The sequence below is a fragment of the Lissotriton vulgaris genome, chromosome 3_1 (genome assembly GCF_964263255.1).
Source record: "Lissotriton vulgaris chromosome 3_1, aLisVul1.2, whole genome shotgun sequence".
Classification (NCBI taxonomy): domain Eukaryota; kingdom Metazoa; phylum Chordata; class Amphibia; order Caudata; family Salamandridae; genus Lissotriton; species Lissotriton vulgaris.
The window spans coordinates 1,191,516,915-1,191,540,722 of record NC_141689.1 but is presented as its reverse complement, the minus strand read 5'-3'; positions in this window follow the sequence as shown (position 1 = coordinate 1,191,540,722).

The window sequence follows — 23,808 nt, the reverse complement described above, 5'->3', positions numbered from 1 at the left end:
TACCCTGCGGAAAATGACGCGTGCGCAGTACGAACCGCCCCCGGCCGTACGACGCATGCGCCCACCGCAACGTCGAATGGCCGGGGGCCGTCTGACGCATCGAAAAGGTTAAACATGATCATTTTGCTTCATTAATGTATACATTATTGGTGCAATATTGATGTATTTTTTTGCCATCTACATTAAATTAACTCAAGAAAGGTATTGTGTTTTAAGGATTCATTTGTTTTTATATCTGCACTGTCCTTATTTTAAGCTATTTTAAATGGAAGGTGATAGGATTAAGAGTGTAGGCAGAATGCACTTTTAGATTGAAGTAGTGCACTTTAAGCTAATCTTTTTATGCTCAAGTGTTTCAGTTTTATGACAAGACGGGAGGCTCATATTATGCGATCTCTTTTCTTACTCTTTATGTACATAGCACTTAAATCTCCTACAAATCCCACAAATCTGTGGATATACAAATTAGAATTTCCTCAAATATCTCAAAGACTACTGAAATGATTTACACCAAATAAACAAAAGCATGTTCTCTGGAACAAAATCTACCTTTCTGCCAAATTTGGTGTAACTTCCTGTAGCACTTCGGGCTGCAGGTTTGTCTAAAGACTCATTGGGAATTAACATGGGAAACACACTTTTTGACTATACCTCTTTCTTGGCCCCCTCTTGACTTATTACGCTGAAACTTTCCATGCACAACAAGACCTAGCTTTTGAAAAAATTCAAGAAGATTTGTGATTTGGTGCAAATCTGTTTGCAAAAACATAATTATATCTAGTGCCACTGGACTCTTGTAGGAAAATAAAGTGTGATCCTATGGGACAAACCAAAGTTATTGGCTGGCTACAACAAAAGGAGAAATGTTGCAACTGCCATTGCAGCACTCGGGTACTGGGTCCGGAAAAATAAATAAAATAAAATAAAGAGAGAATTGGGCAGGCTAGGGCTACGCTGATCCCCTAGCCCTTGTAGGGTTTTCCAGAGGAGCCAGAATGTAAAAGCAATGTTTGTTTTGGCTTGGTGTAGTCCCACCAGAATGCCCCAGGAGTCACTATGGGCCACTGTGCTCTCGTGGGTGTTCCACAGGCCCGACAAATAGAAAAGAAAAGGAAGAGTGTGGGTCTGAGTTCTGTGGTGATAGACTGCTCACAGGGGCTTGGCCACCTGCAGAGGTAGGAAGCAGGGCCTGGCAGCAAACCAGGCCCTGCAGCCAACCCTATGTTCGAAGACCATGTCAGCAGCCAACTACATGCTGTGCCTGGGCAAAGTCCATGTGCAGCATGGGTGGTTGGATGCAGGGCCTGGCTACAGGCCAAGCCCGACGGCCATCCCCATGCCCTGCACAGCTGAAGATCATGCCTTGCCGGGTTTGCTGCCTGTGGAGTTTCGGCCCAGGGGGGTAAATATATGATCATAAAACCCCAGGAAATTACTGAGAAACTAAAGGTTAAAGTGACGTTATATATTTCACATGATGATAATATCTTCCTTTATGTTAGAAAGCCCTAGAAATTCACTTAAAAAAATTAAGTTAAGAGACGTTATATTAGGTATGGTAATAAGACCTCACTTCATTTTTATAAAATACAGAAATTAACTGAAAAAAACAAAGGGTAAAGTAATGTTATAGTCAGGTATGGTAATAAGGGAAGAACTCAGCACATATAAGTACAGGCAAAAGTTACAATTTGTGGTACATTTTGTCGTACCTCAAAATGTAGTACAAAGTGCAGTTTGAGAATCAGGTCCCTAGAGTGTTGTTTTTTTCTTATATTTGTAAATTTCAACCCAGGATGTGAGCCCTCGTTCTGGGTAACCTGCTCCGACAATACTTTTCTCTTAATTAATCCCACTGCTCACCATACTCTTTGGATTCTTGTAACCAGTGCATTTCTGGATGATCTCTATGGAGCATACCTTGTTTGCCAGTAACCAATAGATTCCGGTGATTGCTACTCCGTCACAGTTAGGCGGACTCTCTAGGGGCCTCATTTATGAGGCTGTGCGTCACTTTTACGCTGCCGGTGCGTCACTTTTTGTGACGCACCAGCAGCGTAAAAAATATGACTTGTTGCACCATATTTACAAAGTGACGCATCTAGGTAGATGTGTCACTTTGTAAACCCCTGCGCTACATTATACCTACGCCAGGTATAATGTATGCCGGGGGGGCGTTCTGACGCCAGAAAGGGTCATAGAAGTGATGCAGTGAAATCTATAAGATTTCACTGCGCCACTTCTAGGACACAAATGCGTCAAATTCTTACGCCTGCCTCACAGCAGGCGTAAGACTGACGTAGGCCCTTTCACATGGGGCTTGCCCCATGTGAAAGGACACATTGCTGGAGTTGCGTCACTTTTGTGACACACTCCAGCAATGAGTCACTTTTGCGCCATACAGATACGTCAGACATACTGACGTATCTGTAACTCCTTGCGCCATGATGCATCATACTGTAAATATGATGCATCATTGGTGTCGCAAGTAACCCTGGGCGAAGCACTACGCTACGCTCGCGGAGTTTGCGAAGTTTGCGCAACTTTCCACTACGCGGGCTGCACGTAGCACAGTGCGAACATGCGTAGTGCAGCGTAGCGTAGTGCAGCGCTCATTTTTTGCTTGTTCGCGGTCTTGAACGTCATGTTCGCGACCGCGAGCAAGCAAAATGACATCCCGGCGAGATTCTCAACGCGGGGACGTAAGGTTTCTCATTGTGAGTGGTTGCTCATGCTCGCGACCGCTCTCAATGAGAAAATACCAGTTCGCGTTGAGAAAGCTGCAGCTCGAGCAATAATCTACTCGAGCAGCAGAAAACTACAGCTCGCACTGTGCAAGATGCCGTTTTCAATGATTGCACAGTGCTGGATGCTTGTCCGCACTGTGCAATCATTGAAAACACATCTTGCACAGTGCGAACATGCTACTACGCAGCTCGCGTAGTGCTATGTGAAGTTTGCGTAGTGCGAAGTGCACTTCGCGTAGCTTCGCGTAGCTTCGCGTAGCGGCACTTCGCGAACTACGCCCACCCCTAGTCGCAAGGAGGGCGCAGTGAAAAGTGACGCATCGCTGTTTTCACGCAGCAATGCATAACTTTTCATAAATGAGGCCCTGGATGTTTTATACCCGGGCTGTCTGTAATCAGTACACTTACAATGCCAATTGGTATTGCCTTAATTTGATTATGTATCTGAAAAACATTTGTGCATGGTTGTGTTTGCATATGATGGCATGTAGAAGTCAAACCAATTGGATTTGCCAAAACTTTTTTACCCATAACAGGCTATGTCACTCTGGATCCTATCATGATATGGACAGGAAACTAGCCAGGCTTTGATTTTGAATCCACATAGGCGAATCTGGGTTTAGCTGGGGCTACACGCAGAGAAGGTCACAACCTACTGTGCTATGTATGATACTTAAATTTAGCCGTTTGATGCATACAAATGCTTTACCCATGGCATCAAAAGATGTTCCCTACATGGTGGAAATATTTTACTTCGTGAAGTAGATTCTGTACCTGGCGCTCGAGTATTTCAAGCAGGACTGGGGCTGATGTTTTCTGGGGTCGGTGAAGGATAATCACTAATTTGTCCTTAATTGCTACTTTGCAATAGAAATGGGTTGTCGTTAGGAAGAAGACTAGAGTTTAAATATAGAAGTTTAATAGATAGGTGCGCTCTTTTATTTTAAGGTACTTGCTGAACCCTCGAGTTTTTCATAAAGGAAATTAAATTGTACATCTACAACTCGGCCAGTCGGGAATGGGAGTTTTAAATGCATTGTTTAAAGTTTTTTTAAATGTAATTTTCCTTGTGCAGGTGACAGTATTTTGTTTCATGTTAAGCACCTTTATAAAAGCAGGAACATGAAGCAAAGCCAGCTTCGTAACTGAACACATGTAATTTGCAATGCTTTCTATGTACAATAGCTGGTATCACGTTTTACTTATTCGAACTATGATCGAAAAGGGAATACGAAATTGAACAAATACAGAGGCATATTACCAACAGTTAGCGATATTTATCGCTAACTGAGCTTAGCGTTAGTTTTTTTAACGCCGCGCTTCGCCCAATATTATCGCTGAGATAACGTCTTATTACCAACGTTTATCTCAAAAGCGATAATATTGCAGGCGTTAGCGTGAATATCGCAGGAAAACCAGCAGTGTTCACGCACTAGCGTGCAAATGCTGTTAGCCATGTTATCCACCTCCCATTGGATAACATGGCTAAGTACTGGTATTTGCAGGCGTTAGGGTCTGGCGATATTCGCACTTAGCACTAATATTTCCATCGCTTCGCCTTTCTTGGTAATAGTCGATAGCGATGTTAGCGACTGCTGTCAGTCAATAACGGGTTGGGTACGCCCACTTTGCATGTCATTAGCGATAAATATCGCTGACATGCAAAGCGGGGCCCAAACCGCTCGCTATCGCCTACAAGCTGTCGCTAACTGGTGTTAGCGACAGCTTGGTAATAGGGCGATGGAATTATCGTCGCTTAGCGGCCGAAAACGGCCGCTAAAGCGGCGATAATTCAATATCGCCACCCTTGGTAATATGCCCCACAGTATCTCCGATGCTAACGCAACAGTTCGGGAATATACCTGCCAAGCATCAACACGAGAAAACCCAATGAACACCATAGAGCAAAAACATTCTTAAGTTATAACAATTATCTTTTAAACTAAGTGCTACAGCCAAACAAGCATTGGACCCTCATAAAGTATATGGGGACTGTCTGGGGATTGAGGCGCTAAAGACGAGTATATTTCAGTTAGTCACAGAACCACGAAGAAGGCTACATGATCATTTAGACATGGTGATTGAAATGCCCGTGTTGTACAGGCCACATGAAGGGCTCGCTCCCTCCCCGCACGACAGGGCCCGGGCACCGGCCCTCCAGGTGCTGCCCACAGAAGCAACTCACAAAACGTCCCCCACGGGACCCCTGCTCCCGGACATCTCTATATTACCGGGCCGCCGTCAGCACCCTTGCCCGACCCGGCCGCCATCTTAGACACTGCACCACGAGGCCGCGTGGCCTCAGCTCGACCCCAACCCTGGGCCTGGCCAGGCCCCGACAGCCCGGCACCACCATCCACCCAGGAGGTGAACGGACCACTTGGCAGGTCAATGGGAGAAAGGAGTGTCGATGGCTCTCCCCCGCCAGGTGCCGATCGCCCCCAGCCTCCCCGAGCGCTGGCTCCACCCCCCTGCTGGGTGTCTGGACTCCCTCATCCCGGACCTCCCGACCTCCAAGTGTGAGGGTCCGGACATCAAAGGGCGCCAGACCTATAACTGGGGCAGCTCCAGAGCAGGAAGGCAGTTGTATCCTGGAGTCGAGAGACGCCTTGAAGAACTCATCCTTGACGGACTGGTGGCGCTGCCGCAGCCCTACCTTGTGAACTGTCGTCCTGCCGCTGCCGCGGCCCTCTGCAATCTACCGTCTTCCTTGGGACCTGCTGGCGCTGCCGCGATCCGTTGTAACTGCCATCTTCGTTGGGACCTGCTGGCGCTGCCGCGATCCGTTGTAACTACCATCTTCGTTGGGACCTGCTGGCGCTGCCGCGATCCGTTGTAACTACCATCTTCGTCGGGACCTGCTGGCGCTGCCGCGGACCGTTGCCACCTTCGACCACTCCGGGATCTGCTGGCGCTGCCGCAACCCGTCCTTCAAGAACGCCGAGCTCGAGGATTGAGAGCTATCCACCATCTCATCGTAACTACCAGATTGGTAATAAGACTGTCCCGCTACCCTTTCCTATCCAAGAGACTAGAATCGAGGGGACCCCTGAGTCCAGACCTCCTTGTACCATCCTACTGTACTTCAAGTTTACTTATAAAGAACGTTAAATCTTATCCTTGTGTGGTGCCTATTCTGTGGGGGGGAAGTTACTTGTCTGTACGATCGCTGGAGACGGCTCTCCCCGGAGACCTCTCCCCTTGTCCTCGGCCGACCCTCCAGGTCCCGTCTAACATTGGTGGCCAGCGGCGCGATCCGAACCAACGCATAATCGTACAGAAAGCAACTCACCCCACGACTAAACCACAATGCCGGCCCAAGAGAGCGGGTCTACAGAGAAATTCCAAATGGACAAGCTGGAGGAGTACAACCATCGAGAATTAAAACAATTTTGTATAGAACTGGGCATTGCTACCACCGGTCTGAGCACAAAAGATGACTTTAAACACGCCCTAGAAGCATGGGCGGAGGTAAACCCCGCTGGTCCCCGGGACCAACACAGCGAAGCCCCGGAAACTGACCCCGCTCCTCCCGAGGAAAGGAGGGCAGGTCTCTCCCGGGAAGAGATCCAAGAGAGAGAGAAAACCAGACTGCATGAATTAGAGTTGGCACGGCTCAAAATGGATGGAGAACTAAAACTAGCGGAACAAAAACTGAACCTAGAACACTTACGGCTCCGAGAAGAGCGAGAGGAAAAACAAAGACAAAGAGAGCTTGAAGAAAAAAGACTGGCATATGAACACGAGCGCAAACTAGCCGAAATAGAATTACGTAAGCAGGGCAAGGACCTGGGAGTGCCCGAGCGACCACGCACCCCAGGGACTTCAGAAACCAAGGTCCACATTCCCAAAGATGTCGTCCGAGAGTTCTACCAAAACGACGACATACAGCAGTGGTTCAAGGCCTATGAGATCGCCATGTCCTCTCACCGGATCGATCGAAGCGACTGGGGAGCCGGTCTATGGGGGAGGTTCGTCAACGAAGGCCGTGATGCCCTGTTACAGCTCCCGGATCACCAAATGACGTCCTATGATCACATGAAGGCCGCCCTCCTCACTCGATATGGGCTGACACCCGAAATGTACCGCCAGAGGTTTCGCGACTGCACCCGAATCCCGGGTACCACTTGGGTGGAATATGTGAACTATTTCAGCCGAGCCCTCGAGGGGTGGATCAAGGGGAGCAACGTAACGACCTACGAGCAGCTTTTTAACCTTGTTGTGTGGGAGCACCTCTCCAATAACTGCTTTGTCGAGGTCCGGCAGCACCTCCTCGACAGTAAAATGACCGATCCACGGCAGCTCGCCGCCGAGGCTGACCGATGGGAGAGCACCCGAGTGGGCCGGGGTGGCCCGAACGAACAGAACAGAAACAACCAAGGCCATCACCGCCCCCAAGGAGGAGGAGGAGGCCAGGGTCGGGGGAAAGACACAGTCCCGGCCGCTCCCGCCACCAGCACCCCGCCCCCGGCCAAAAGGGGCAACCCCCCGATGCCCCCGGGGTTCAGAGCCAATGTCACGTGTCACCGATGCCAGCGAGTCGGTCACTACGCCAGTGACCCGAACTGTCCACAGAACCAGACTCCTAGGCCCCGCCAGGTAGCGGCCGCCGCCCTCGGAGAAGAGCAAACCTCCGAGGACCAGGAAGAGTACGAACACGAGCAGCAAGAGTGGGAGCCGGCCGCCATGGTCCTGGCGTGCCTGGGGGGAAGAGACATGGTTCAGCGGACTCCCCTACCCGCCAACACCAGAAAGTATAGTCAGTGGGTGAGCATCAATGGGCGCAAGGCCGAAGCCCTACGTGACACTGGGGCCAGTGTGACGGCCGTCCGCTGTCACCTGGTGACCCCCGAGCAAATAATACCGAACATTCTCTGCCCCGTCCGATCGGCCGACAATTCAGAGAGCATGTGTCGGATGGCCTGCGTCCCCTTCGAGTGGGGAGGAGTATCCGGCATGCTGAAGGTGACAGTCCACGATGATGCCCCCGTGGACTGTCTCCTGGGGAACGATCTCGAGAGTTCCCCATGGGCCGCCGTGGAAAGAAGAGAACACCTGGGGATGTTGGGCCTGCCGGACTGGGCATGGGTAACCACCCGGTCCATGGCGGCCCGCACCATCCCCCGACCAGAAGAACCCGAATGGCCAGCACCTCCTCCCCCGATCGCTCCAGTGGGGGACGCCGACACCGTCGACCTCCCAGAACAAACCCAAGAAGAACTCATTCAGCCCCAGCATCTCCCCGACCTGGCTCAGTGGCGTCAAGAAGGGGGACCCACACAGGAGCAATTCCGGCAAGAACAGAAGACATGTCCCTCCCTCGAGGGACTACGACAACAAGCCCTCGCCCAGAGCGCGGGAGATACCGCCGGGGCCCACTGGATCTATTGGGACAATGATTTGTTGTACAGTGAACAAAGAATCGCCGAGTTGGGGGCCAGTCGAGTGTTAGTGGTGCCCCTCCGTTTTAGAGACTTCCTGCTGAACTTGGCCCACGATGTCCCCCTAGCCGGCCACCTGGGTCAGGACAAAACCTACAACCGCCTGGTGACTCATTTTTACTGGCCCAAGATGAGAAACGACGTGCTCAACCACTGCCGGTCCTGTCCCACTTGTCAGGCCAGCGGGAAGAGCGGCCGCAAACTCAAGGCACCCCTACAGCCCTTTCCAGTGGTTACCACCCCATTTGAAAAAGTGGGAATAGACATTGTGGGGCCCCTAGACCCCCGAACAGCCCAAGGACATCGTTTTATCCTGGTACTGGTGGACCATGCCACCCGATATCCCGAGGCCATCCCCCTTTGAACTGTAACCGCCCTGGTGGTCGGCCGAGCCTTAATGGGGATCTTCTCCCGAGTGGGCTTCCCCCGGGAAGTCGTCAGCGACAGAGGCACGAACTTCATTTCGAAATACATGAAATCCCTCTGGCAGCAGTGCGGGGTCACCTACCGATTCACAACCCCCTATCACCCACAGGGGAACGGACTGGTTGAGCGCTTCAACCGTACCCTCAAAGGGATGATTATGGGGTTAGAAGAGCCCCTCCGCTGCCAGTGGGATGTGCTTCTCCCGTGCCTCCTCTTCGCCTACCGAGAAGTCCCTCAGAAGTCCCTCGGCTTCAGCCCCTTCGAGCTCTTGTACGGGCACCCTGTTCGAGGGCCCCTCAGCCTAGTCAAAGAAGGTTGGGAGATGGCCCCCCTGAAAACCCCTCCAGACGTCTACAAGTACCTCCTGACCCTCCGCAATCAGACCAGGCGGTTCCGAGAAATCGCCAAAGCCAATCTTGAGGCCAGTCAGGAGGACATGAAGAAATGGTACGATCAGAACGCCTCCTCCATAGAGTTCGTACCTGGCCAGCAAGTATGGGTGATGCCCCCCACCGAACCTTGTGCCCTGCAAGATAAGTGGACGGGGCCCTTCAAGGTGGTCGAGCGCAAGAGCCCCGTCACCTATCTCATCGACATGGAATCTTCCCGGAACCCCCTCCGGGTCCTCCACGCCAACAGACTGAAGCCTCACTTTGTGCGCTAGGAGCTCAGCCTATTGATGGCTACAGACAGTGGGACAGAAGAAGACTCCGAGCCCCTCCCTGACCTACTGAGGACCCGTGAAAAGGATGGTTCGGTAGACGGGGTCCGGCTGTCAGACGCCCTGACCGCAGAGCAGCGCCAAGACTGTCGGGTGCTCCTGCTGCAGTTCGCAGCTCTCTTTTCCCTCACCCCAGGGGTCACCCCCTGGTGCCTACACGACGTGGACACGGGGGACAGTCCCCCCATCAGACATCGGGCATACCGCGTGCCAGATCGGGTACGTGCCTGCATCCAAGAAGAAGTCTCCAAGATGCTCACCCTTGGAGTCATCCAACCCTCGGACAGCCCCTGGCCCTGGGCCAGCCCAGTCATACTGGTCCCCAAAGCTGCTGCTCCCGGCACCACCCCTGAGCTCCGATTCTGCGTCGACTATCGGGGCCTGAACGCTGTCACCCGAACCGACGCTCACCCCATTCCCCGAGCAGATGAACTGGTCGACCGCATGGGGGCTGCCCGCTACCTCAGCATCTTCGACCTGACAGCGGGCTACTGGCAGATCGGCCTCACCCCCGGGGCCCAAGAACGATCCGCTTTCTCCACCCCGGATGGCCACTACCAATTCAAAGTGATGCCCTTCGGCATGAAAAATGCTCCAGCCACTTTCCAGCGACTGGTGAACCAGGTATTGGCAGGCCTCGAAGACTTCAGCGCCGCCTACCTGGACGATATCGCATTGTACAGCCGCCACTGGTCAGACCACCTCAACCACCTCCGAGAGGTCCTGCAGGCCCTCCAACAGGCCGGCCTCACAATCAAGGCCAGCAAATGCCAGATTGGCCAGGTGTCCGTGACCTACCTCGGACACCAAGTGGGGAGCGGTCTGGTGGCCCCCCTCCAGCTCAAGATCGCTGCATCCAGTCCTGGCAACCACCCATCACCCAAACCGAGGTCCGAGCCTTCTTGGGACTCACCGGCTACTACCGGCGGTTTATGAAGGACTATGGCAGCATTGTGGGGCCCCTCACGGCACTTACATCCAAGAACCAGCCGAAAAGAGTCAACTGGACTCCTGACTGTCAAGCGGCCTTCGAGAAGCTGAAGGCCGCCATGTGCACCGCCCCTGTGCTCCAGGCTCCCGACTACAGCCGAGAGTTCATCGTCCAGACTGATGCCTCCGACCATGGCATTGGGGCCGTCCTCTCCCAACTGAACCCCGAGGGAGTCGACCAACCAGTGGCCTTCATCAGCAGACGCCTACTGGACCGGGAACAGCGCTGGAGCACCATCGAGAGGGAGGCCTTCGCAGTAGTGTGGACCCTCAAGAAGCTCCGGCCCTACCTCTTCGGTACCCACTTCCGGGTGCAAACAGATCATCGCCCCCTGCAATGGTTAATGCAGATGCGGGGGGAGAATCCCAAGCTGTTGCGATGGTCCATCTCCCTGCAGGGGATGGACTTCACTGTGGAGCACCGCCCTGGCCAGGATCACGCCAACGCGGGTGGCCTGTCACGCTTTTTCGGCCTCGACGAGGAAAGTCCCCAAGAAGATGGAGCTGGGGGGGGACGCATGTTGGACAGGCCACATGAAGGGCTCGCTCCCTCCCCGCACGACAGGGCCCGGGCACCGGCCCTCCAGGTGCTGCCCACAGAAGCAACTCACAAAACGTCCCCCACGGGACCCCTGCTCCCGGACATCTCTATATTACCGGGCCGGGCCGGGCCGGGCCACCGTCAGCACCCTTGCCCGACCCGGCCGCCATCTTAGACACTGCACCACGAGGCCGCGTGGCCTCAGCTCGACCCCAACCCTGGGCCTGGCCAGGCCCCGACAGCCCGGCACCACCATCCACCCAGGAGGTGAACGGACCACTTGGCAGGTCAATGGGAGAAAGGAGTGTCGATGGCTCTCCCCCGCCAGGTGCCGATCGCCCCCAGCCTCCCCGGGCGCTGGCTCCACCCCCCTGCTGGGTGTCTGGACTCCCTCATCCCGGACCTCCCGACCTCCAAGTGTGAGGGTCCGGACATCAAAGGGCGCCAGACCTATAACTGGGGCAGCTCCAGAGCAGGAAGGCAGTTGTATCCTGGAGTCGAGAGACGCCTTGAAGAACTCATCCTTGACGGACTGCTGGCGCTGCCACAGCCCTACCTTGTGAACTGTCGTCCTGCCGCTGGCGCTGCCGCGGCCCTCTGCAATCTACCGTCTTCCTTGGGACCTGCTGGCGCTGCCGCGATCCGTTGTAACTGGCATCTTCATTGGGACCTGCTGGCGCTGCCGCGATCCGTTGTAACTACCATCTTCGTTGGGACCTGCTGGCGCTGCCGCGATCCGTTGTAACTACCATCTTCGTCGGGACCTGCTGGCGCTGCCGCGCACCGTTGCCACCTTCGACCACTCCGGGATCTGCTGGCGCTGCCGCAACCCGTCCTTCAAGAACGCCGAGCTCGAGGATTGAGAGCTATCCACCATCTCATCGTAACTACCAGATTGGTAATAAGACTGTCCCGCTACCCTTTCCTATCCAAGAGACTAGAATCAAGGGGACCCCTGAGTCCAGACCTCCTTGTACCATCCTACCGTACTTCAAGTTTACTTATAAAGAATGTTAAATCTTATCCTTGTGTGGTGCCTATTCTGTGGGGGGGAAGTTACTTGTCTGTACGATCGCTGGAGACGGCTCTCCCCGGAGACCTCTCCCCTTGTCCTCGGCCGACCCTCCAGGTCCCGTCTAACAGCCCGACAAATGGTTATAAATTGAGCACGCACACCACAGCGTTAATCATAAGGTTCGATTTGTAGCTGTAAAGGTAAAATTAATTCAAGATTTAATGGCAAGCCATATCCACAGGCACTCAGTTTCAGTTTTATCAGTCTTGATTTTGATTGTAAAACAATAAAAGACATACTAGCAAAGGAATAGGCAAATACAAAGTATGATTACATAAATATTGGCAGTATCAAAATTACACAGAACCAAATTAGCACAATAAATTACCTAAAAAAGAATTAAACCACTAATTTGAAGCACTGATGAGTTAAAACATCGAATTAAAAATATTCAATAAAATCTCGGCCCATTTACAATTTCATGGAGGGTATGGGAAGAATAAAACCAAATGGACAAGTTAGGATGGTATGCCCTTAATTTTGTTTGCCCGTATCACCCACGCCCAGCTCCAGAATTTTGCCATAGCAATAACAATGGGTTCCTGTGTGCAGGTCTGTAGGATCCTTAGAGCAACTACAGGGTCTCTTGTACCTAAGTTGGAACAGATGGGTTTAAGCCATTTAAACCTCGGTGGCTTGTAGGCTGGATATAAAAATAAGATATGGGCAACTGATTCTGGCTGCCTAAACACAGTGGGCATAGATTGGACATTGGTTTAAGCCATTTGGCAGAAATAACTCTGGTAGGAAGGGAACCTATCCTGAACTGGTGGTAATGCTTCCTTTCCAGAGGTTTTAAGATGTTGTCCCAATACTGTTCAAAGCCAGCCTCATGTTTCAATGACAGAAAATCCCTAGTCAAGGGAGGCCTAGTATTAGAGGAAAACCTTTTGGACTTCACCATGTCCATGTAAGCTGCTTTAATCTCTTTTTTTGATGGGAGGGGGGACGTTTCTGAATTCTCCCACAGTGTGCCCATTCCCATATATATCAAAGTGTTTTTTATATTCCTAAGCCACTTGATCTTGCTTAGGCACCCAACTCCCCTAAAATCCAATGGGGATTTAACATACAAGGACAACTCAGGTGTAGACAACAGCCTTCTCCACAGTGCTATCGTCCGGAATCGGGCCAGATCCTTGAAACTAAAACATCTAAGTCCATAAACAGGGGCACCAAAGGGGTGGATTGTGGCAGGCCTGTCAATGCCCACATACATTTATTTTGGGCTGTGATTATAGGTGTAATATCTTCCTGGCCCCACAGTTCGGCGCCATATAGGATTGCACTCACAACCTTGGGATTATATATTTTTAGTGCGGGAGCTAGTAGTTTAGTGAGGGAAAGCCTGTGCTCTTTTAAAAGAGCGCCCGCCAGCTGCACATGTTTCAGAGCAAGCACATCGATTTGGGGCTTCCAATTCAATTTCCTGCTTAAAGTTACCCCCAGATAGGTAAATATCTCAGTCTGCTCTAAGAGATCATTCTTCATATGGACCTTGCCCCCCACTATTTCTCCAGGCTTACGGTGTCCCTTACTTCTTCTAGGGAACTATTCAAGATTGTTGACTCTCTGTGCTCTCTGCAAGTTCCTGACCCTATCATAGGTTCCCAAGAGCTGTGCGACAAGATTGCATAGTTCCTCCATACCAAAATCGCGGACATATCTCTTTCCTTGGAAACACAGAAAAACTCATTTTGTCCCCACCCTTTCCTGACCCAACCTGCCTTAGAATGCTGGACTAAAGACCCCGCAAAGACCCTACCAACTTCCCGCCCCTTACCCTTGACCAATTGGACTCTCTTCTAAATAGGACGAAATCAGGTTCGCCGCTAGACCCCTGCCCTTTGAAAGTCCTAAAGGACTGTAGGGAAACTCTGTTGCCCCCCCTCTTGAAGGTGATGAACCAGGCGCTAACCCAGGGCCTATTCCCAGCACCTTGGAAAAAGGCCATAGTTAAGCCATTACTTAAAAAACCCACTTTAGATCCAGAGACCCTTAAAAACTTCTGTCCGATTTCCTTATTGCCTGCCCCCCGCTAAAATGCTAGAAACATATATCAATCAGCACCTGACTGCTTTCCTCGATGCCTCTGGGTTCCTGGACCAGTCCCAGCATGGCTGCCGAAAATACCACAGCACCGAGTCAGCGCTCACGGCGGTATTAGACAATATTCGCTCAAAGGTTGATCGAGGCCAGACCACCCTCTTGATCCTACTAGACCTGACCGCAGCCTTCGATACCCTGTCTCCCTCGACTTTAACAGCTCGTCTTAGGGAGATAGGGGTAGAAGGCCCTGCATTGAGTCTCCTGTCCTCTTTCTTAGATCAGAGAGAACAGAGGGTCAAGATGGGAGAGTTCCTCTCCCCTGCCATACCTGTGCAGTGTGAGGTTCCACAGAGGTCGGCCTTGAGTCCGCCCCTTTTTAACATTTATGTGGCCCCACTTGCCAGGTTGGTAAGATCGCACGGGATGGAGGTGGCGTCATATGCCGATGACACCCAGATCATGGTGTCCCTCTCCCATCCGGTAAGTACCTCTGCGCTCAGCTTCAGGAACTGCATGCAAGCAGTCTCCGAATGGATGATCGCCAACGCCCTGAAGCTGAACGGAGAGAAAACTGAGGTCTTGATCTTTGGTAAAGACCAAGGCATATGGTCTAATGACTGGTGGCCTCCCTCTTTGGGTGCATGTCCTGTGCCATCAAATTCCGCCCGGAATCTCGGCGTGATCATTGACACGTCATTGGATATGACTCTACAGGTTAACAGGACTGTGTCCACCTGTTGGGGAGTTATCAGGGTACTCAGGAAGATCTCTCACTATCTCTCCCCTCAAGCTCGCAAGCAGACAGTGGTCGCCTTAGTGACATCTCGGCTTGATTACTGTAATGCATTATATGCTGACATTAATAAAGGCCTTATCCAACGCCTGCAGACCGTCCAGAACGCGGCTGCCAGATTTGTATTGGATATCCCCAACACCGCCTCTGCCTCTTTTGTCAGGAAGAGTCTCCATTGGCTCCCGATCCATTCAAGGATCACCTTTAAAATACTATGCCTGGTATTCAGTGCTTTACCTGCTGGTTTCTCTGAAGCCTTAAGCTCTCTCTTGAATCCCTACTCTCCCAGCAGATGTCTTCGTTCTGATAGTAAGAACCTTCTTTCCATCTCCCGGACAATCAAAGTCAGATGGGGAGGAAGGGCTTTCTCTGCTGTGGCCCCTAAATTGTGGAACGCCCTGCCTCTTGAGATTAAAACCCAACCTTCTATGGCCCTCTTCAAAAAAGCCCTAAAAACATGGTGTTTCAATAAGGCATATGAGTAAGCATGCTCTCGGACGTTATACTTCTTTGGTTAGGCGCCTTGACGCCCGTTGGGCTAAGTAGCGCTATATAAATCAGGCTTCATTCATTCACAGGCACTCACATTTGGGGACCTGGACTTATTTTTCTTTGTCAGACTGATGTTGCGCAAGAGTGAAAGGCCCAAATGGGGTACGATGACTAAAAGGGAGAATAGTGACAAGTGGAGAAAGCAGCATGGAAAAAGAACGTGTAAGGTTGAGATAAAATAACAGACGGTGCAGAGGTTGTAGAAGAAGAAAGAAGGCAAGAAGTGGAATCAAAACAGGAAGTGCGCTCCATAGAATAAAAAAAAAAAAGCACTGGCTAATGTCAGGTACGGCCCTTCTGGGAGCAACACCTGGGGAATTGATTACAATGGAAAATTAAACTAACATAAATCGAAAACATCTGCTCAGCCCTGTCTGTATCTCTGGTACTACATTAATTTATCTAGTTATGCACCTATCCAGAGCCAGCACCACCACCGGACCCCACTCCTCCAAGCCGTGAAGCATCAGCCACCCTGCACCAGTCATGCAAAGGCATGATCCGCATTGAGCTGTTGAAGTAACTTAACTATCGTTCAGTAACTGCATCTCTGAAGAAGCGCTCCAGTTCTCAAAATCTAGATCGAAATACCTTTCATATAAAAGGTAGAGTGGGTTTCAGAAAGCCATGGTCACCACCCACGTCATAGACGGAACTGACTACAGGTGGAGATACGCATCCCACACTTTTACCTGAACCATCGGTGAAGACAAAGAAATGTACAAATAAAAAAAAACACACACATTATAGTAGATCTAAAAATGCATAATGCAAATGAAATAGAAGAATGGGGCCTACAGCTATTACACCTAATCTGCCTCAAACTGACACTCCATGTATAAAATATTCAGTAGGAAGTACTTTACTGTGAGAAGATCAAAATCGCAGAAACCACTGTCAAAGTAGTGCGCTCTGCGTAGTCTGGGTGTCCATAGTACCCTGCATTTTTGACAGTGAGCTTGCTTGCTGCATGTCCAAACAGCATGACTTTGCTTTTTCCTGACATTACTGGGAAACAGAGGGTTGACGAGACAACCGAATGCTTCAGAGAGAGTAGGACGTTCTTCATACATCTTGTTTTCCTGTGAATAAGTCTGTAAATACAAGGTATTTTATGATTCAATCGTTTCAGTTTTTGAGCATGGTTTCCTCATATTGTATTTTGAATGAGGTCATTGTTGAAGTATCTTTGAGGTCTATTCACCAATAAAACCTAAAAGTACAGGGAGGGATTTACATCTCTGCATGAACACACTTGTGTTATTGGTATTTACCAGCATTCCCAGTAAGACACCTGAAAAGCAGTGGTGGTTCGCCCCACTGCCTTGATGCAGCAAAATAAAGTTAATAATAAAATGAGACTAACTAATGTTATTATCATTTTATTTTGTCCTCCTGCTGTGGCAGCTTGCGTGAGGGGGTGGAGCGGGGCTGCAGAACAGGGGAGGAGTGGTACAACCCTCCAAAGCGTGCAATGACTGTTTGATCAGTCCTCTCGGGCCACCCAAAACAGTCATGCACACTTTCCCTGTTCTCCATGCAGGATGCATAAAATCGATATTCTTGACCACGATATTCTTGCTGTCGATATTTCTCTAAAAGAAACAATTGATGGACGGAATGCAGCTCAATGCAAACATTCACCCTCAGTCACAAGGATCTGGGTATAATCTATCATTCTTTTGCTCACCACACCAACCCAGTTTGGACCCAGCCATATGCAAATCAGTCTTGACCCTGTTCCTTATGGGAACAGTCCAGCCCGAACTGCCAAGCCAAGCCCTTCCTGGACCGGAAAGAAGCATCCTGGGACCGGTGTCAGGGCATCACCCTTTATTAGCCAGGCTAGCTTGAATCCAGTGGTGTAGTGAGCACTGGACCCACGTCTGGGCATACCCTTCCCACTGAGGGTGACATATGCAAAAGAAACAATTGATGGATGGAATGATGGACAATGCAAACATTCACCCCAGTCACAAGGATCTGGGTTTAATCCATCATTCTTTAGCTCACCCCACCAACCCAGTTTGGACCCAGCCATATGCAAATCAGCCTTGACCCTGTTGCCTATGGGAACAGTCCAACCGGAACTGCCAAGCCAGGCCCTCCCTGTAGTGAAAACAAGCATCCTGGGACCAGTTTCAGGGCATCACCCTTCATCAGCCAGGCTAGTTTGAATCCAGTGGTGCAGCGAGCACGGGACCCACGTCTGGGCCTACCCTTCCCACTTAGAGCGACATAGGCAAAAGACACAATTGATGGACGGAATGCGGGACAATGCAAATGTTCAGCCCCAGTCACAAGGATCTGGGTTTAATCATCCATCATTCTTTTGCTCACCACACCAACCCAGTTTGGACCCAGCCATATGCAAATTAGTCTTGACCCTGTTCCTTATGGGAACAGTCCAGCCAGAACTGCCAAGCCAAGCCCTTCCTGGACCGGAAAGAAGCATCCTGGGACCGGTGTCAGGGCATCACCCTTTATTAGCCAGGCTAGCTTGAATCCAGTGGTGTAGTGAGCACAGGACCCACGTCTGGGCATACCCTTCCCACTTAGGGTGACATATGCAAAAGAAACAATTGCTGGATGGAATGCTGGACAATGCAAACATTCACCCCAGTCACAAGGATCTGGGTTTAATCCATCATTCATTTGCTCACCACACCAACCCAGTTTGGACACATCCATATGTAAATCAGTCTTGACCCTATTCCTTATGGGAACAGTCCAGCCCGAACTGCCAAGCCAGTCCCTCCATGTACTGGATACAAGCATCCTTGGACCGGTTTCAGGGCATCACCCTTCATCAGGGAGGCTAGCTTGAATCCAGTGGTGTAGGGAGAACAGGACCCACATCTGGGCATACCCTTCCCACTTAGGGTGAAATATGCAAAAGAAACAATTGATGGACGGAATGCTGGACAATGCAAACATTCACCTCCAGTCACAAGGGTCTTGGTTTAATCCATCATTCTTTTGCTCACCACACCAACCCAGTTTTGACCCAGCCATATGTAAATCAGTCTTGACCCTGTTCCTTGTGGGAACAGTCCAGCACGAACTGCCGATATTTCTGTGTCACAATATTTCCAACTCGATATTTCTCTAAGTCGACATTTCCAACTTGATTTTCTGTATGCATACCAGGCCTTTTAATCAGCCAGGTGTGGCCACTTAAATATTAAACTTCAGCAAATTAAGCTTATAATCATATAGTCAACTCAATTTTTCTGAAAGATCAAGTAATTTAATTATCTTAACCCTATTTCTGCTTTAAAGTGTTTTTATATTTTCTAACCGTTGCAAATACATACTAAACATCCTTCAGATAATATTGACAGGTAAAATCAACTCCAAATATGCGGCAAACATGCCATGCTAAAATGCCTAAAGAAATGCTCTCCTCTGAGCTTCCGTGGAGGGCTGCAGACGGCCATGACTGCCCAAGGATGCCAACACATGCTACACGTGTCGGGCAGCCCACGTGGACTAGTAGGAACGGAGCACCTCAGCTGCCCCATGGGGAGACCACTGGAAGCCTGCTACACACACCGATCACGCACATGCAACACGGGAACTGCAATCAGCAGTAGCCTGCCAGAGCATCTTGTGGGCACACCGGGAGGACAATCATGCCAAGCAGGCAGTTCTACCCCGGGCACGTTTTGCACAAACATATACCTGGCGACTCAGGATACAAATGCATATGACTCCCTTTGCTCCCACAATGGTCACCGCCATTCCCAAAGCCCAGCAAAGGGAGAAAAGCGTGAAACAATTTCATTGGAGGCAAAAGCCCGGCAGTCCCACATATTCCGTCGGAGACAAGAAACAAGTCATTTCGTTATGACTGGGTCGAGGAAGAGGGACGTGGAGGCTATGGCAAAACCCTCACAAACAGAAAGCAGGAACCTGCAAGAGTAGGGCAATGAGTGTCTGTTAGTGGAATAAAGAGCACCAGCCGATGTTTAATTGCACAGGCCGCCCTCTTTTGAACAGAGCTTAGGCACCAGCACTTTTTTTTCTCACAAATTAAGCACTACCAGGCATATTACCAACAACTAGCGATAATTATCGCTATGCTGGATTAGCGGCAATATTTATATCGCCGTGCTGCGGCGATTTTTATCACTTAGGAACCTTGCTATTATCAAGGTTTATCTCCTAAGCGATTAAAATTGCCGAAATGCATGAATATCGCTGAAAAGTCAGCGATATTCATGCATTACAGAGCTAATGCTCTTAGCCATGTTATCCACCTACCAATGGATAACATGGCTAAGAGCTGCTCAGGGGCAGGTGTTAACTTTTGGAGATATTCGCGCTGAGTGCGAATATCTCCAAAAGTTGGTAATAGGAAATAGCGATGTTAGCAACTGTTTCCAGTCGCTAACATCTTGGCACGCCCACTTTGCATGTCAGTAGTGATAAATTTCACTGACATACAAAGCGGGACCCAAGATGGTCGCTATCTCCTACTAGCTGTCGCTAACTGGTGTTAGCGACAGCTAGGTAATAGGGAGATAATTTTATCTCCACTTTCTTGGCTTTTAAATCCAAAAAAGCGGAGATAGACCCCCTTAATAATATGCCCCTACGTTTTGCTCTCCCTCTGTTCTTTGGCCAACTGCCCAGCTTTCTAAGGGCAATGACATTGGGGCTAAATGCAAAAAAAGCCTTTTCAAGATAAAACTATTTATTATATGCTCATCCTAATGTCCTAGTGCAGAAGTGCTGGGCATAGCTGCTGCTACCTACATAGTTTTCTTCTTGGCATGTAATAAGTGTTAGGAATTGTTGGCACTCTTCCCCAGCCTCACACAGAGCCTCAGACTGTGGCTGACGTCTATCTTCTGTTGTTGTCTTGTTAACATGTTTCCATCACAACACTCAAGAGGTGTTTCATCTTCCATCATCAGGATTTCCTCCCTGGTGGATAGAGGTCTTGAAAATCAAGTTGGAAATATCACTGGGCAACAATATTGTGGTACAAATATTGTGATTGCAAAAATATTGTCTGACAAAAGGTCAAAGTGATGACGGCTTCTGTATTGTGAGGTCGCTACAGCCCTAATATGTTATTTTTTGCAGAATTACCAGATGAAGCACTAGTGTCATGGAAATGGTGAACTACTTACCCTGTATTTGGAAATAAAATTTTGGAGTTAGATTAATTTTGTCGCATCTCTAATCGTGAACTTGGAAATAAAAATATTTGAAATAATATAGATAAAACCCTGAAGAAGCACATTTTTTCGCGAAACACGTGCTGGCTTGGCTGTGTACATTACAATCTGTTGATGTTTTTGATATAATCATTACATCAAGAAGAAGAATTCTTGCAAATGTATTTTAAGAAGAATGTGTAACAAAAAATGGATCATGGACATATGAAGGTGTTGTGAGTGTTCTTCTCAGCACGACTCATCATAATATTAAAGGTTTCACATCATTTTTTCCGTATGCAAATCATATTGAGTTAAATATATAAGGTTCGTTTTTACAAAGATTTAGCAATTTGCAAACCATCCAGAGAATGGTTAGCACATGCAAAGATAGTGGTTTCAGAATTATTTAATGTAAAAATAAGGATGCTGTTATATTTCACATCAAATCGAATCACAATCCACATTATACTAGTGAAAATAGCGATTCTGCAAAATTGATGTGCTAATCCTAAAGATGAAGCCTTCACAAATTGTCACAATCACCTTTTTGCATCTGTAACTTACCACCAAGTAGAAGCAAGTGACAATCAGGTGTAGAATATAAGGAGAAGTCAAGAATTCCACAATTTTCAAAAGAAAGCAGCTAGGTTTATAATGTTGAATATAATGTGGAATTAGGCATCCTACCAGAGAAGGAGGAGGAGAAATTAGAATATTATCAGACAGCACGTTACAGTAGACAGGAAAATGAAGATATCTGTGCTAAATACAGACTTAGTAGGCTGGCCATATTAGACCTGATACATGAATTAGACACAATTTTAGGTAGCACTAGTCAGCACATTAATTCCATTCCTACTCATATTCAAGTAATGTGCTGCCAACACCTGTTAGTATTGGACAGTTAACCAGGGCATTGCAGTTGTTGCTGGAGAAATAGCACAAGATTAACTATTCTAGAATCTATGGCATTTTAGATGCCATTTTACCTAGAACTCAGTCAAATATAAAGTCCCACACACAGGCAGAGTTGTAACGAACCATTTTGTGGTTTTATCACATTGCTAATTTTCCACAAGTAATTGGTTGTGTGTATTGAACTCATATCTTTATTTGTCTTTCTTGCGAAACCGAATCCCTGCATTGAAATTGGAAATCTCAGCATTTATGAAATATCCAAGTAGTTTGCAATTCAGATACTGTTATTACAGTCCTAGTGGCACACAAACTTGGAAGCATCTACGACTCATATATGTTGAAGCACTGGGCATTGTATTCTCGACTATCTATAAAAGATCTTGGTGATGGTTGCTTGTTAGGCAAGTGTAAACATCCAACTTTCTTCGCAGTGAAAAAGTCCATTAGCTTATGAATTTAGGTTTAAAAATCCTTTTTGATGATTACATTGCTTATGCAATACACCCATGGTTATTAACTCCCTATTAGCATCCACAAACACCAAAGGAGAGAAGATACAGCACATCCCATAGAATGACACACTCGGTTGAGAAGCACACATATGACATGTTAAAAGGGAGAGTATAATCCATACAAGTTGAGGAACACTCCAGTTTACTCAGGAAACATCTTGCATAATAGTAGCATGTTGTCATATACTGCAAAATATAATAAGGCCAGGGCTAACAATTGACACAGATGAAGAGGACTCAGGAGATGAAGATGTACCCCTTCATCAACGTAATACAGATCAAGTTGCCATTCGAATAACTGTGAGAAAATCATGGCATAAAGATCTCACTAATATTGTTTTTCAAGATTTGCAGAATAGACACAATTTCACAATAAAATAAATCAAACATGAGACTCGGTTTTGGAGGATTGTTTATTAATTTACATGTAACAAATTAGATGAAACTTGAAGCTATAACCCAGAAAATTAGATGTGTCTTCTCAAACAATAGAATCAGTAAATGTAAACATTATGGGGTCTATTACAATGTCGGGCGGATCGCCACCACCCTCATGGCGGTGGCGATCTGCCCGACATAATCTCCCATCCGCCTTCCATTTACCCCTGCCAAACTATAATGGCGTGGGGTACTGTGGCGGATGGGAAGACCGTCCGCTACTTTTCTGCCCAGTCGACCAGTCGACCAGTCGACCAGGCGGAAAATGGCTGAATTTGGTGGCAGTGTCTGCTAGACACCGCCATCCATATTACAATGACTGCGGGAACCAGCCTTACAGTGGCGGCATTGCCGCCACGGAAAGGCATGCGGTTTTTGCAGTTGGGGGCCTGTTGCCAGCCCCCAGGATGTTGTGGGGCTGGGGGGGCACATGGGGGGTACTATATATTTGCATGCATGCCGTGGCAGACACCGTGCAGTGCTTGCCACGTTGTGCATGCAAATGCACAGATGCCTTTTTTGCATTGCGGCGGGTGCTGCTGACAGCATGGCCTGCCGCAATGCAAAAAATGGCGTATGCGCCCGCCAGTGTGCGGGCGCAACCTAATTGTAAATGCGGAACCGCCGCACACATAGCGGGTGGTCCCATATCCCGGTAATAGACCCCTATATTTCCTCCAATATAGAGGTTATCTGTTCTAGAATCCTTGCCACATCTCTACTATAGTGCCCCATTTCAACCAGGAGGTTGACTGTACACTTGAATAGTATGGATAGTAAGGCTTTCAAGCCTATCTAAAGATGTACTAAAGTGATCCATTATGTTGAATAGATGTCTCTGTGTGCATCTGTTTGTTAAGGATTCATCCTGCAAACAGGCATAGAGTGATGTAATGGCCTCTGCCGTTACCTTAGTCTGACCTGCTATCTTGTTTTGGCCATCCAGAGGTTTCTAAAAACCACCCTTCATGTTTTTATTAAGAGTTCTAACTCTATTATTAAGTTTACTTACAATTTGTAAATGTGAATAAATGCCAGCATTTGTAAAGCGCACAGCTACCTCCGGAGAGGTGCCCTGGTGCTGGGGGCCGTCGGGACGATTAAGCAAGCTATCGCCCAGAGTCACATGGTGCTGGGCTAACCTGCCGCCAAGGAACGAACCATGAACCCTGTTGTCCAGAGTCAGGCACCCTGGCTTCTGCACTACACCTCTTTCACAATTTGAAGTATTTGTGTTGTGTATGGCAAGCATGGATATTTCCAGCACATAAAAAGTTCTAGCATAAGGCACACCAATATAATAGTCATAAGCATGAGCAAGCCTTGTTAAGTGTCTCACTCTATTTCTGATATTTGGTTTGATGTTTTAGAGATGTGCACAAGCAGAGCATTGATTAAAACGCTAACACTGTTATTATCTGCTTCTGCAATTGT